This window comes from Myxocyprinus asiaticus, chromosome 33 (assembly GCF_019703515.2).
Source record: "Myxocyprinus asiaticus isolate MX2 ecotype Aquarium Trade chromosome 33, UBuf_Myxa_2, whole genome shotgun sequence".
Classification (NCBI taxonomy): domain Eukaryota; kingdom Metazoa; phylum Chordata; class Actinopteri; order Cypriniformes; family Catostomidae; genus Myxocyprinus; species Myxocyprinus asiaticus.
Genome location: NC_059376.1, coordinates 39192798 through 39208047, shown reverse-complemented (window position 1 = coordinate 39208047; position 15250 = coordinate 39192798). Strand labels below are relative to the sequence as shown.

Sequence of the window (15250 nt, the reverse complement as noted above, 5' to 3'; positions counted from 1 at the left end):
CTGTAAGACACTATATTTTAGGTAACTAGGTTTAGGTTAAAGTTTTAGGTTAGGGAGGTTCGTTTTACTCATTAAAATGTAATATTTACCTTAAAAATCTTGTCTGATTATGACACCATTTAACTTGCTTTTGACGCCCCCTGCTGGACATTTAACTGGGAATCTGCAGCAAAACATGTAATGAAGCATGTAATTTCGTTTTGCAAAAATTTTGTCATGGTCACCTAATGTTCATGAGATCAGACTGCAAAAACACGTTCTGTGTTACCGTGCTCTCATTTTGTGGCTGCGCTGCTTGTGAAATTTTTTATTAAGTACGCTCAACTGCCCTCTACTGACACGACTCGAAAAACACATGAATTTTACGTTTGAATTGCTCCGATGGTAGGAATATATGAAATTTTATTACAGAATTTACCTTTAGGTCAGTGGCATGATTGATTGTGAATTTTTTTTTTTTTTTCACAATTTTTTATATTATATCATTAAATTGACAGCCCTAATAATTGTAATTTCAGTATATAATAATTTTCCAATCCTGTTGGAAGACTGCTTGGAGACTGGAGTCCATATTTTCATGAAACTTAACAGCTTAACAGCACAGTGGCACATAGTTACAACTATGAGGAAATATACAGTAGCTATCAAAGAGGACTGACAAGCATTTCGGTCACACATGCACCACTCACGGATATAAATAGAAACCTCTGAGGTTTGGCTGGAGTGCACAGTACAGAACCATGGTACAGGGCCATGATGTTGCACACTAAGCAATAGAGAGTCCTAATAATTGGGTTAGTAGACTTGAAATACTTCTGGGAAGTTGACATTTCGTGTGTTTGACATGGTATACCCAATTTAAAACTATATTAAACAGTATTTTCAGTATTTAATATTCTGCTTTTAGTTGCTCAAATTGAAGTTATCAAATACTGTAAGTCATATCTTATGTAAACCTTTGGTTAGTAATGTGTATGATGGATGTGTGATAGCCTGAAGCAGATGTGATTAATTGCAGTGTCGACCGAGTGAAGCGTCTTTAGCAGGTACTGCCTGAGAGAGCTAGCTAGCTGTGAACAAAGTGACAGCGTGACAGAACGAGATGTTATTCTTGTTCTCTCATCCTCCGTTTCTCTTTCCTTCCTTCTGATTGCTGTGAAAAACACCAGCACCATGTGGCTACTTCTTACCTTTATTCAATTTGTTTAAATGCAACAGCAAATGTAATAAGCAGGGACTTGTGTAGTTCTCTTGGGCCGAGAGTAGCTAACAGGGAAACACTGTGAATGGCATTGTGAATGGAGTACACGGTGTCTCATGACTGCTTTTTAAAGCATTAAAGGGACAAGTCACTTTCTTCATTGTGAAAACTATTATATACACCGCCTGCCCAAAATAATAAAAATAAAAATAAAAAAATTGCCGTTTGGATTTAAATAAGCAGATACTTAAGAGCCTGTGATTGGATCATTATTGCAGTGATTAATATGTTTCAGCTGGCAACAAATCTTTTAACCCTAACTGAGGCAGTGTGTAGCTTCTCATTTCTTAAACAACCATGTCAGAAGACGTATCCTGTGATCGTGGAAAAGATGTTTCTGTGTTTCAGAAAGGGCAAATTATTGGGCTAAATCAAGCAAAGAAAACAACTAAGATTGCTGAAATCACTGGAATTGGGTTAAGAACTCCAGCACATTATTAAAACCTGGAAGGATAGTGGTTAACCGTCAGCTTCGTGGAAGAAATGTGGTTGAAAAAAAAAAAACTCCGTGTAGTCACATTGAAAGAAATCAACAGTAGAACTCATGGCTCATGGCTACCTGAATGTACTGAATGACCAGATTATCCCGTCATTGGATTTGTTTTTCCACTGACGGCACGGGCATATTGCTGGACAACAATGCAAAAATTAATCGTGCTCAAATTGTGAAATAGTGGTTCAGGGAGCATGAGGAATCATTGTCACACATGAATTGACCATCACAGAGTCCTGACCTTAACCCCAGTCTTTGGGATGTGCTGGAGAAGACTTTACGGAGTGGTTCGACTCTCTCGTTGTCAATACAAGATCTCGGCCAAAAATGAAGGCAATTCTGGATGGAAATAAACGTTGCATAAGGTTGTCGAAACAATGCTACAACGACTGCGCGCCGTAATCAAAGCTAAAGGCGGTCAAACGAAATATTAGGGTATGCGACTTTATTTTGGGGCCAGGCAGTGTATGTTAAATAAACTGTTATTTGACACACAATGAACATAGCATGTGATTTTGACCTGTCCCACCTCGAGTTTTTTTATTTTCTCCCCTTTTCTCCCCAATTTGGTATGCCAAATTTCCAATGTGCTCTAGGTCCTCGTGGTGGTGTAGTGACTCGCCTCAGTCCGGGTGGCGGAGGACGAATCTCAGTTGCCTCCACGTCTGAGACGGTCAATCCGCGCATCTTATCACGTTGCTTGTTGAGCGCGCTAGAATAGCGTGACCCTCCACGCGCTAGGTCTCCGCGGCATCCACGCACAACTCGCCACATGCCCCACCGAGAGCAAGAACCACATTATAACGACCACGAGGAAGTTAACCCAATGTGACTCTACCCATCTTAGCAACCGGGCCAACTGGTTGCTTAGGAAGCCTGACTGGAGTCACTCAGCACACCCTGGTCACCTCCGAGGTTTTTAATTTCTTGACTGCATACAACAATGAAAATCATGCATGATAATTTTGACATAATCTTATGAATTGATGTTCAATATTATAATATGATATTCATGATTTACAACTAATTACAAAATTACAGAAAGTGGAACAATTGTTAAAATGGTGACTCACAGGAAGTAGCCCTTTTTACAGAATTGTGGAAAGTCAAATATTCAAATCAAAGTTAATGGAAGAATCATCAGAATTATTCAAAAAATTATACTTTAATTTATGGGGAAATACTGTAGGTTTAATCAAAAGTAAGTATTTTTCCGATTTATTTTTTACAAAAAAGTTTTTGAAAATCGAGACTTAACACAGGGAATGAACTACAATCCCATTAAGCATTGCGCATGACATAATTGAATTAAAAATGATGGAAAATAGTAAATAAAACACTTGTGGCACAGCCATTGACCAGGAAAATAAAAAAAATGGCACTCCATGTCAAAAAGTTTGCCGACCCCTGTTCTGAACTCACGATAGGTCTGTCTTTAAAAGGTTTTTAAAGACAGACCTACCGTTTAAAGACTTTTACTTCCAGAACCCGGAAAATAGTAAAAATCACACAAATCATGAAACTACAGTTTGACATGTCTTAAATTTTGGTAACAGAATGCAAAAACCAAAACAAACTAAAATAAAATGACTCATAATATTCAGCTTATATAATATTCAGTTCAACATTTTCAGTCAACATTTTCTAAAGAGGTGAACCCCCTGAAACACCTCCTTTCAATGACCATTTGCTGAAAACTGAATTTAGTTCATTATTGTACAAGAGCAAGCAGTCATTTGAATAGACAAGTGAGGAAAGCAGAAGGAAAATTTAGACGAAAGCAAAGACTGTGTCACTATGTCAGCATGTGGGAATGTCGTGCTGCCTTTGAAACCATGGGCAACGTGGCAGGACTCTGGAGAAAGAGAGCAAGCAACAGAAGCTCTAATCGCTCGAGAGGAGTCGGAAAGAGAGCTTTAAGCTACTCACTCAAATCCTGTACGCTTTAATCTGCTCAAGTAAACGGGGAGGGGTTGATAAATAAATACAGAGATGGGTCTCAAAATCACACGCTGATTAGACGGCTCATGAGAGAGACGAATGTGTCTGGGGAGGGGGCGGGGGAGACGCATCTCTGCCTCTCAACAGCAGAAAACGTAATGCGAGAAGACAGGCAAAAAACGTGACCTCTTAACCACTTCTTTTCCAACAGTGAGAAATGAGAGATGTCTGTGCAGTGGCATTCCATGGATTTTCCCATTCATGTAGCATTTTTCATGTGGTCAGTATCCAGGTCCACGTGTGCATCTCATCTTTTAGAGTCAATATGAAATCAAAATGAAACCTATTTACTTTATCAATACATACATTATTTCTGGTCGTATTGTGCACAATTCATCAAAATAAGTTTGTCTTTTGTTATCTTTAATCAGAATGTACTTACTTGCTCCCTCTTTGAAGCAACTTTCCTTTTCGGTGACGTCACCAAGCCATTTTTCAACCCTTCCCTCTAACCACTTGTCATATTGACACCGCTTTTCTCCATCTAATCAGTTCCAGATGAAAATATTAAGTCTACATTTTTTTTTTCTCCAATTGAATATCCTGTTTCACTTGGGAATGCAGCACATTACGGAAGTAAAATGGGTTGTAAATGCCGTTTCATGTTGACTTCATATGACAAAAACCATGCAATATGGTGGACAGCTGAATCATATTTAATAGTGGTTCACCACTATTACTGTGTCGGTCGAAATGATTATGTCTATGAATGTTAATTGACCAAGCGGCTACAAAATAGTCAAATATAGGTCATTAATCAGCCTGCATGACATATTGGTTTTTCCACTAATGTTTACAACATTGAGCCCTCTCAGCTCCATGGTAGTTCACCCAAAAATGTAAAATATTCACTCATCATTTACTTATGTTGTTCCAAAACCGTATGACTTTTTCATGAAACACAGAAGGAAGAATGCTTAGCTCAGTCACCATTCACTCTCATTGTTTGGTTAAAAAATGCAATGAAAGTGAATGGTGACTGAGACTAACATTCTTCCTAATACTTATTTTTGTGTTCCATGGAAGAATAAACATCATATGGGTTTGAAACAGCCTGAGAGTGAGTAAATGATGACAGAATTACAATTTTTGGGTAAACTTTCCCTTTAAGACTTCCATTTGTAAGAGCTATTTCAGACTATGAAATGCCAAAGTCAAAGATCACTGATCACACATCCCTCCCTGTCTGACTTGAACAAAGCTGTTGCATTCCAGAATGTGCAGAGAAGCACCCATCTATATGTACAATAGCATCAGAATTGAAATTGAAGAGTGGAATGCTGCGACCAAAGCAAGATGGATTTCCTTAGCTAGAGATAAGTGAAGCTACTCTGAGTAAAAAGCAATGATATCATAAATCTTTCACCTCTCATGCACCACTAGCATAGGCTGAATATCTGCAACCTGGTTTGCTACCAAAGAAAGATGCTATAATTAGGCTTGTTATTTCAGAAGACTGGAGTGCAGAGGTATATAGAAAATGTTGGTTATCTTGAGCTCTTTTAAAACCAAATCCTCTTAGCAGTTTAAATGGAAGGTTTTATCAATTCCTCCACAGCTACAGTATGTCCTTTTATCAGGAATCATACCCTAGTCAACTTCGCCTATTTTCTTCAGTCAGCATGAAATCAAAATTGACTGTTTTTACTTTAATACACATTTCTGATATTATTGTACTCTAATAAATACACAAATAGGGCTGGGAAATTTAACGTTATTTTCTGCAAATAATTTTTTTTGTTTAAAGCGTTAAAAACGCAATTAATGCAGTATCCGTTCCTGACAGGCTACAAACCCAGGCACATTTGTACAGTGTACATTTGTGCATGTCATTCAGTACACGCAGTGCATGTCCCGGGCATAATAAACACGGGAGTGGATTTACTATACGGAGAATGGTGACTTCACCCGCAAGCGGTGAACCAGGCATGTGAGAGATATGGGCAAGCTGCTGTATTTCTTCACATCGACTGAAAATGCTCTTAAAATGCTCACATCATCTGAACCAGTGTCAAAAACTAAACCACCCAAGAGAGCCTCAACGTGTGCGCGATAGAGGCTGAAGGACCTGTTCAGCAAGCAACAATCAGGTATACTAATATAGACTGAACGGCAGCCATAGAAAAATAAGAGTTTTGAGATTTTACATTTCAGCAAATTAAACTTAAGCATTCAATATGTTTTTATATCTGAATGTATAGTGTCTAATAAAACATTGGCAATGTACAATTAAGTCTTGCCAATAAAATTTTATATGGATTGAATCTGCCCATTTGATCCTATTATTAAAAAAGTCCACTGGAAAACACCTGAAGATTTGGCCCAAATTGTAATTACAACATGACCACTGATTTTATAGCATGTATATACCAATAGTGTTATAAAAAGAAAATGTGAGATGAAAAACAAATGCTGAAGTAACCACATCATTTTGTGGTGCTCTATGACACTTTCGCCTCACATGTCGACTTGCATTCTCTTCAGTACTCATACCCCGGTCTTTTGCATCGCAAGTGCAATGCTCTATCAGTTGAGCTACCGCGCAATTTGATCGCACTTGAACAACCTTGTAAATGTAGTTGGTTATGGAATGCAAACATTAAAATGTATCACCTTACAAGCCATGCACATTAGTAAAAGTGTTTTGATGTCATAATATAGCATTGTGTGAGAAACAGGACAAAAAGTAAGCGTTTATGACCTAATAATGTGCCGTTTTACTTGTGGTTCATGTGAAAGGGAATAAAAGTCATTGTTGTTGTAGCGCCCCTAGTGTTCATTTTGATGTACGATGAGCATTTGCAAAATGTAGGTATATGTAAGGGGGTTCAGTCGAAAGGAGGAGCGAGAACCGGCTTGACAACTTAAATAATAATTTAATAAACAACTTAAACAAACACACAACCAAAAACCACACAGTACAGCTGCCTGCAATTCGCTCTCTCTCTCGAACTGTTGTCCCCGGCTGCCTTTATCCCTCGCACGCCCCATCAGGCTGATTGGGGACCGGGTGTGTCTCATTCCAGCCCGGCCCCGCCCTAATCGGCTCTACACTCCTCCCGGCGTTACCTCAGGCTGGAGAGCCCCCGGCATGACGTACATCCCCCACCCTTCATCTCCGGGGGGGGCGTGCCTTACGCCCCGACTGCCGGCGGGTCATCCCCACCTTCCTCGACCTGGGAGGAGACAGGAGGGGAAAAACAATAAAACAAAATGGCGAGGGAAGGCGACAGAGAGAGAGAGAGGAGAGAGAGAAAAGGAAACTCACCGGTTCTCTGATGCGCCGTCGCGTGGTCCTCGATCACTACTCCACCCTCTCAGGCGGACTGCAGCCGCTCCTCCCTGGGCGGACCGGAGTCAGACCTCCGACCCCCAGCGGACAGAACGCCCCTCCGCGTTCCCGGCGTCCCGTGGGGACACTCCTCCGCCCCTGGCAGCGGCCCTACCACTCCAGGCGGTCGGGGAGTCGCTTCCCTCCTCCCCCCACGGACAGCGGTCTTCTCTCGACCCCTCCGGGTTCCCGGGGGACGGCAGGGCACTCCTCCACCCCCGGCAGCGGCTCCCTCGCTCCAGGCGGTCGGGGAGTCCCGTCCCCACTCGCCTCGCGGAAGGCGGCCGTTCCCCGCGTCCGGGTGGTCGGGCTACTCCGTCCCCCGTCGGACGGCAGCAGCGCTCCCCTGGGTGGACGGCAGTGTCGAGGACTCTGCGACGGGAATCCCTCTTCCTTCTCGGGTTTCGGCACCAGTGTAAGGGGGTTCAGTGGAAAGGAGGAGGCGAGAACCAGCTTGACAACTTAAATAATAATTTAATAAACAACTTAAACAAACACACAACCAAAAACCACACAGTACAGCTGCCTGCAATTCTCTCTCTCTCTCGAACTGTCGTCCCCGGCCGCCTTTATCCCTCGCGCGCCCCATCAGGCTGATTGGGGACCGGGTGTGTCTCATTCCAGCCCGGCCCCGCCCTCCTCGGCTCTACAGTATAGTATAAAGACCCCAGCATATTCAGTGAAATTCTTAATCTTCGCTCAGAGGGAAAAAAAAAGTTCTGAACAGCTGAGCAATGACATACTGTGTGACCATTCAGTTGTAAAAGTGTGTTAATGGGTAGAATACAGACAAAAGAATGAAGATGAATGGCTTGAGGCTGCAGATGGCACATGAGTGATGCAACAGATCAAACAAAAGTGTGAATGGGCACTTAAGAGTATTTGAGTTGATTTGATTCCTTTTGTAGACTAATTACACATAAATTGCATGCATGGTCTTGTAAAATATCTCTGTGCGACCGATCATACAGATGTTGGTAAATCTGCTCGCCGGTGTGTTCATGTTGACTGATCTTAACAGTAGGTGGAGGTCCAGGTCACACATGCAGATGATGTGGACCAATGGCAGTAAGAAGTTGTTTAGGAGCCAGTATGAAGTTTTCCTGAAAGTTCGCCCTGGCGAGCTGTTGCAAACCACCAAAACTAACTCAAAAACACCTTTTTGGCCAGATTTTGTTCTAAATGATGTCACATGTTTGTTCTTCAATTTCATGTGAGGAGGCCTTAATGTGATTCTGAGTTGCAAAATTTAGCCCTATTTGTTGTCGGCATGCTCAAAACTGAATGATACTTTAAATGCTAACGGCAAATTGTGTTCACAGGACCGGATATTATTAATCATGTTTTTGATTATTTGAGTATTATCACAAGTAAGCAGACAAGCAGCCCCCTCTATCTGAGAGTGTTGTTAGACATCTTGTAAAGGAGGCGTAACAAATCCAGCCCTCTGGGAGTGAGTTTGACATGTCAGCAAGCAAACAGCGGAGACTCTCAAGGCCTCATTCAGCCCTGCACCGCTCACACACACAACTTCCTGTACATCACCACGAGACACATGAACTCTGTAATGATTCTTATTAGTCTACATATTTATTTTGCAACTAAGCAATGATCAACGTTTGTATTTGACATATGCAGTGATCAACATTTCAAGTAATATTATAATACATTGTAGTTACATGACCTCACCATGTGATGCAAACAAAACAGAGATTATTCCGTGTTCGTAATTGAATAAAAATGTTAAATGCTTGGGAGTGCGAATAAATAAGTCAAGGAAGAGACGTTTAAAATTGTGTCTGTAATTACGTCTGGTGTATGCTTCACACTGGAAATGGAGTGTTGAGCACATTGCATTGTGTAAAATCAGTATTCCAAGTAGTATGCTTTATATTGCACACTTTGAGAAATATAATAAGTCATCCAGATAAAATTATTTTTTTATTTTGCATACAGTATAGATATTGCACACTGCAGAAATACAATGTGACAAATCTCTAACTTTCGAGGAAGCAGGAGCCGGACAAACAATTCGGTGAGAGAGTCTTTTATTCTTGATACTTTTCAGTATAAACACACACACTGATGGCTTTTCAGCACAACCGATCACACACACAGTCAGGTTCCTGTGTTGCTTTCTACCCCCTCCGGCAGTGTGGACTGCCCTTTTATCCCCCTCCAGCTCTCACTGTAACACAGAACAGCTGTTAGAGATAATTTCCCCTCAGGTGTCAATCCTTACCCTTCTCCCTCTCCTGTCTGTGGAGAGCGAGGCCATCGCTCGGCCATGCCCACATCACCACATACAAGTAGTATACTCTTCCAAACAGGAAATTTGCATGCTACACAATATACAGTGCATTCAGAAATTATTCAGTCCCCTTAATTTTCACATTTTGTTATGTTGCAGCCTTATTCTAAAATGCTTTAAATGATTATTTTTTTCACATCAATCTACACTGCATACCCCATAATGATAAAGCAAAAACCTGACTTTTGATAACTTTGCAAATGTATTAAATAGAAAAACTGAAATATCACATTGAAATAAGTATTCAGACCCTTTGCTATGACACTTGAAATTTAGCTCAGGTGCATCCCATTTCTCTGGATCATCTTGGAGATGTTTCTACGCTTTTATTGGAGTCCACCTGTGGCAAAAATTCAATTGATTGGACATGATTTGGAAAGGCACACACCTGTCTATATAAAGGTCTCACAGCTGAAAATGCACAAACCAAGCCATGAGGTCAAAGGAACTGTCTGCATAGCTCAGAGACAGGATTGTGTCAAGGCACAGATCTGGGGAAGGCTACAAATTTTCTTTTGGCTGCATTGAAGGTTCTTAAGTGCACAGTGGCCTCCATAATTCTTAACTGGAAGAAGTTTGGAACAACCAGGACTCTTCCTTGAGATGGCTGCCCAGCCATACTGAGCAATCGGGGGAGAAGGGCCTTGGTAAGAGAGGTGACCAAGAACCCGATGGTCAGTCTGGTTGAGCTCCCGAGATCATGTGTGGAGATGGGTGAAACTTGCAGAAGGACAACAATCACTGCAACACTCCACTGATCTGGGCTTTATGGCAGAGTGGCCAGATGGAAGCCCTCCTCAGTGCAAAACACATGAAAGCCCATTTGGAATTTGCATAATAGCACCTAAACGACTCTCAGACAGTGAGAAACAAGATTCTCTGGTGTGATGAAATGAAGTTTGAACTGTTTGGCCTCAATTCCAAGCGTCATGTCTGGAGGAAACCAGGTACTGCTCATCACCTGCGCAATACCATCCCAACGGCCTAAACATGGTGCTGGTAGCATCATGCTGTTGGGGTGTTTTTCAGTGACTGGGACTGGGGGACTGGCCAGGGTTGAAGGAAAGCTGAACGCAGCAAAATACAGAGATATCCTTAATGAAAACCTGGTCCAGAGCACTCAGGACCTCAGACTTGGCTGAAGGTTCACCTTCCAACAGGACAATGACCCTAAGCACACAGCCAAGACAACACAAGAGCGGCTTAGGGACAACTCTGTGAATGTCCTTGAAGGGCCCGGCCAGAGTCCGGACTTGAACCCAATAGAACATCTCTGGAGAGATATGAAAATGGCTGTCCATCAATGATCCCCATCCAACCTGACAGAGCTTGAGAGGATCTGTAGAAAAGAATGGCAGAAAAATCCCCAAATCCAGGTGGGCAAAGCTTGTCACATCATACCAAAAAAGACTTGAGGCTGTAATCAGTGCCAAAGGTGCTTCAACTAAGTACTGTGTCTGAATACTTATGTCAATGTGATATTTCAGTTTTTTCTTTTTAATAAATTTGCAAAGTTATCAAAAATCTGGTTTTTGCTTTGTCATTATGGGGTATGGAGTGTAGATTGATGTGGAAAAAAAAATCATTTAAAGCATTTTAGCATAAGGCAGCAAAATAACAAAAAGGTAAAAAAAAAACGTAGGGGTCTCAATACTTTCTGAATGCACTGTACATCCTGCGTATTGTAGAAATAATACAATTAGAATGGTAGCATGCGGTTTAGAACAGAAAATGTAATACTACACACAGTACAGTACATGATGCATACTTCAGAAATAATACTAGTATGATACAGTACATACTGCAAAAATAATACTAGTATGGCAGTGTGCTATTTAGATCAGAAAATCTTATACTACACACATCCTGCAGAAATAATACAAGTGGTATGCTATTCCAAACAGTAAGTTAATATACAACACACGGTGTACATCCTGGGATCTGCAGAAAGAAAACTAGTATACTATTTCATACCGAAAGTTTGCATACTATACACAGTATACTGTACATTCTGCATTCTGTGAAAATAATACTAGTATGGCAGTATGCTATTTAGATCAGGGAATTTCATACTACACACAATAAAAGGTACATACTGGAGAAATAACACAAGTATGGCAGTATGCTTATCCGAACATAAAGTTTGCATACTACACATAGAATACAGTACATAGTGCAGGAATAATACTAGTATGGCAGTATTCTGTTCCGAAGAGAAAATTAGCATAATACGCACAGTATACAGTAAATCCTGCATACTTCAGAATACTAGGATGGCAGTATGCTTATCCGAACAGAAATATGCATGCTGCACACAGTATACATGCTTACTGCAGAAATAATACAATTAGTATGTTAGAGCTATTCCAAACATATAGCTCAGGTTTACCAGCAACATGGGAGCTACATACAGATGAAATTATTTTGTTTCTAACCTAGTTTCAGTTGCTTGCAGCCATGTAAAATCCAAAAGTCATATAAAATAATGAAGTGTGTAGCACTTTAAATTCACTCTGCACTAGCCCCATGTACAGAGTGTGTGTTGTTAATTACTCTAAGGTGATGTGTTTGCCGAGAGGCCAATAAAAGTCTGATGAATGCAGAGGGAAGGTCAACCCCATTAACCCTTAGCTCACCCTTCCTGTTGCTAACAAACTACCAGTGAACTGCCTTACAACTCTTTTATATTCATCCAAAGGGACTGTTGTAAGTTTTGTTTTTTTGTTTTTTTATGACCTTAAGCTACACACAAGTGTACATTTACAACTCTAAAGATAATTTTAATAAATGTATACATAAAGTATTGTATCAATTTATTTATACATAAAATGTCTACAAATGTAAAAAAAAAAAAAAAAAAGTTAACATCAAGTACTACAAACACAAACAATCAAGTACAGAACTAAGGTTGTGGGGAATACCCATAAAACTTTTGCACTTGAATAATTTAAGTATGTGTGTTTGGCCAAAAGGAACTTATTAGGGCATTTAATTGGTTATTAAGAATTCATAGAGATTTTATCTTGTCTTAGTATAACTGATGTTTTTTTTACTGTAAGTAGTTGTTTTGTGTAAAGTCAGCATTAAGTTAGTGTTCATTTTGGTGAAATTGGATCCTGTTCAATCCATGTAATTTTTCAATGTGAACATGCACAGCTGAAGTGCAGCTTTATGTGCACTTATTGTAACGACACCACGCGGGAGTTGTGATGAACCCAAATGCGGGAGTTTAAAGGAAACTCAGGAGAAACAGGTACGCTGTGTATACAGGGAGTCACAGGATAGGAATAAAGTCTTTGACAATAGACTTAGGTCAAACACAGGGCAATAGTAGTAGGCACGGAACCATAACTGGAAACAACACTTGCCGAAAACAGAGAACTTAAGCTGGCATAAAGGGGAGTTACTTCTTTCAACAGGAAGGTTGGTATAAACTACAAGGCTTGAGGTTCACACAATGTAAACAAAGTCACACATCCAGCATAGACACAGCGAGGTGAAGAGTAACCAGGAAGTAACACTCAGGCAAGGAGTCATTTATAAATGTCAATATGTAGGAATCACTCAGGCTTCATGATAGTCGTTAATCTTGTAAGAGCAAGCAGTTCATCAACACACGAATGGGGCGAATACTAGTAAAGCCGGCATGCCATAATCAGTGCAAGCTTTTAATAAACATAAATATGAATGTTGTTTGCCTGCCTGTGTCTTAAGTGCGCTCTGGCATTAAAACGTGCTATTGTCAGCGAGCATGCGCACTGAATAGAAGTTGCAGTAATGGGCAAGGTGACAGTAGGCAGATGGCCTTCTCTCTGGGGAAATCAAGGGGGTAAATCTCTCCATTTACAGCCTACAACCTGCGCCAGGGCCTGAGAGAGCAACAGCACTGTTGACCCAGCAGGGGTGAGGAAATTGCAAGAGAAAGAGACAGAGTATGTTTCAATCACCTGATAGTGCCCTGGGAAGTGTACTCCACAGGGTATCTGGCCATATTAAAGTGATAGTTCACACAAAATGATTTGCTAACCCTCATATTACTTTCTTTATTCCACTGAAAACAAAAGGAGATGTTAGGCAGAATGTTAGTCTCAGTCACCGTTCATTTTTATTACATGTTTCTTCCATACAATGAAAGTGAATAGTAACTGAGACTAACTACAATTTAGTGAACTTCTAAAGATATCCCCCACTGACTGTGTAGGGAGCAATGAACACTGGTTAGGGACTGTGTGGATTGGAAAAAAGCTTGACAGACAGTGAGATATGGGGCAAGAATGATACACTGCCTTGGTGTCATGTAATCCCAAATCATTCTCTTTGAGAGAGGATTATTTAGACAACAGGGACATACACCCATCACAAATGAGCCCAGAATGCACGTAATAGCATGATGAAGTGTCATGTCTTGAGGGAAGCTATGTGTGAATTGTGTGACCTGAAAGGTCAGGCAAGCACCTCTTTTACCTGATGTCACTCTGACAGAGGATCTGTTGTGACACACTTTTATATGCTGTGTCAGAATTCATTATTCAGGTCTTAGTCTCTACTCTATGTCCTATGAAATGTTAATCCAGCTTGAAACCCATCTGGATGATTTTGCAGTTGTTTATGCCAACGGTAGAAGCATTTCTTCAATCACACTGTAAACCCTAATGTTGTCATTACTGGAAAAATCAAGTTGCTTAATTTAACATTACTTGAAATGTCAAGATTTGGGCACATAACTTGAATATCTAAGTTCCTTTAAATTATTTTTTCTAAAAATCCATAGCCTTAATATTTTAAGTGTTGATAACTCAAACTGTTGAGTACAAAACTGAGGCTATGGGGAATAACCACAGTGCTGTGCGCTTGAATTATTTAATTATGTTTCCTTGGTCAAAGGGAACCTATGCGGACATTTTAATCGTTGTTATTAAGAATCCATAGAGGTTTTAGCTCTTTGTAGTATTATTTATGTTGTTTTGTTGCAAATAGTTTTATGTGATGTCACCATAAGGGTGATCTGTGTCCCCTTTGGTCAAGTTGGACCCTGTTAACCCTGTCCATGAGCACTTAACCAGTCATTAAAAAAAAACAAAAAAAAAAAATTCTGTTGCACTTTATTCTGTTTTGAATACTATTATGATGCTAGTGTTACTTTGTAATACAGCACTTTTCATACCACTGTCTCCTAAGATGATTCGCTTATGTTTTCCTCTCTTGTAAGTCGCTTTGGATAAAAGCGTCTGCCAAATGAATAAATGTAAATGTAAATGTAAATGTTAACACAATCATGTTCAACTGAAGTACAGGCATATATGCATTTCTGTGTGAGAAATACGTTTATTTGATGATCGAACTAGAATTTTTTTATCTTCATTATTTAAGCTGTGTAATTGTATGACCTTAATTAAAGTTATTAAGTTGAAAAAACAACATTTAAATAGCAAATCTGAGTTAAGTCTACTTACATCTAGTTACCTTAACTTAAATAGTTAAGTTCATTCTACATGAGCACCAAGTAAAGTGAACTTAATTATACAAGTTATGGAGACACCATTACTCAATATAATTGTGGCAACGAGTTTACTCAATTAATTGAGTAAAGTTAACTTATTATGGTTGTCTGCGCATATTTACCTCACTGTATGTCCTGCAGCCAAGATTTCACAAAACATTAACTTGAGCTCCCTTCAACAACTTTATTCATTATACATTCTTGTCCTACAATATTTCAGTTTATTTCCAGCATTAGGTGAAAAATAAAATGAGAGCTTTTCAATGTGGATTCAGAATTTTGGACCCCACTGCATACCTTCCTACATCTTTACACTTAGAATGTGTCTTCAACATGCTTGGGTAAAGTCAGAA

At 40.0% G+C, this 15250-nt stretch overlaps 1 protein-coding gene across 2 annotated transcripts in view; it reads left to right on the top strand.

The window, feature by feature from the left end:
- LOC127424425 (FYVE, RhoGEF and PH domain-containing protein 1-like) overlaps positions 1-15250 on the top strand; it is a 79006-nt gene that overhangs the window by 13124 nt on the left and 50632 nt on the right. The window lies entirely within an intron of this gene.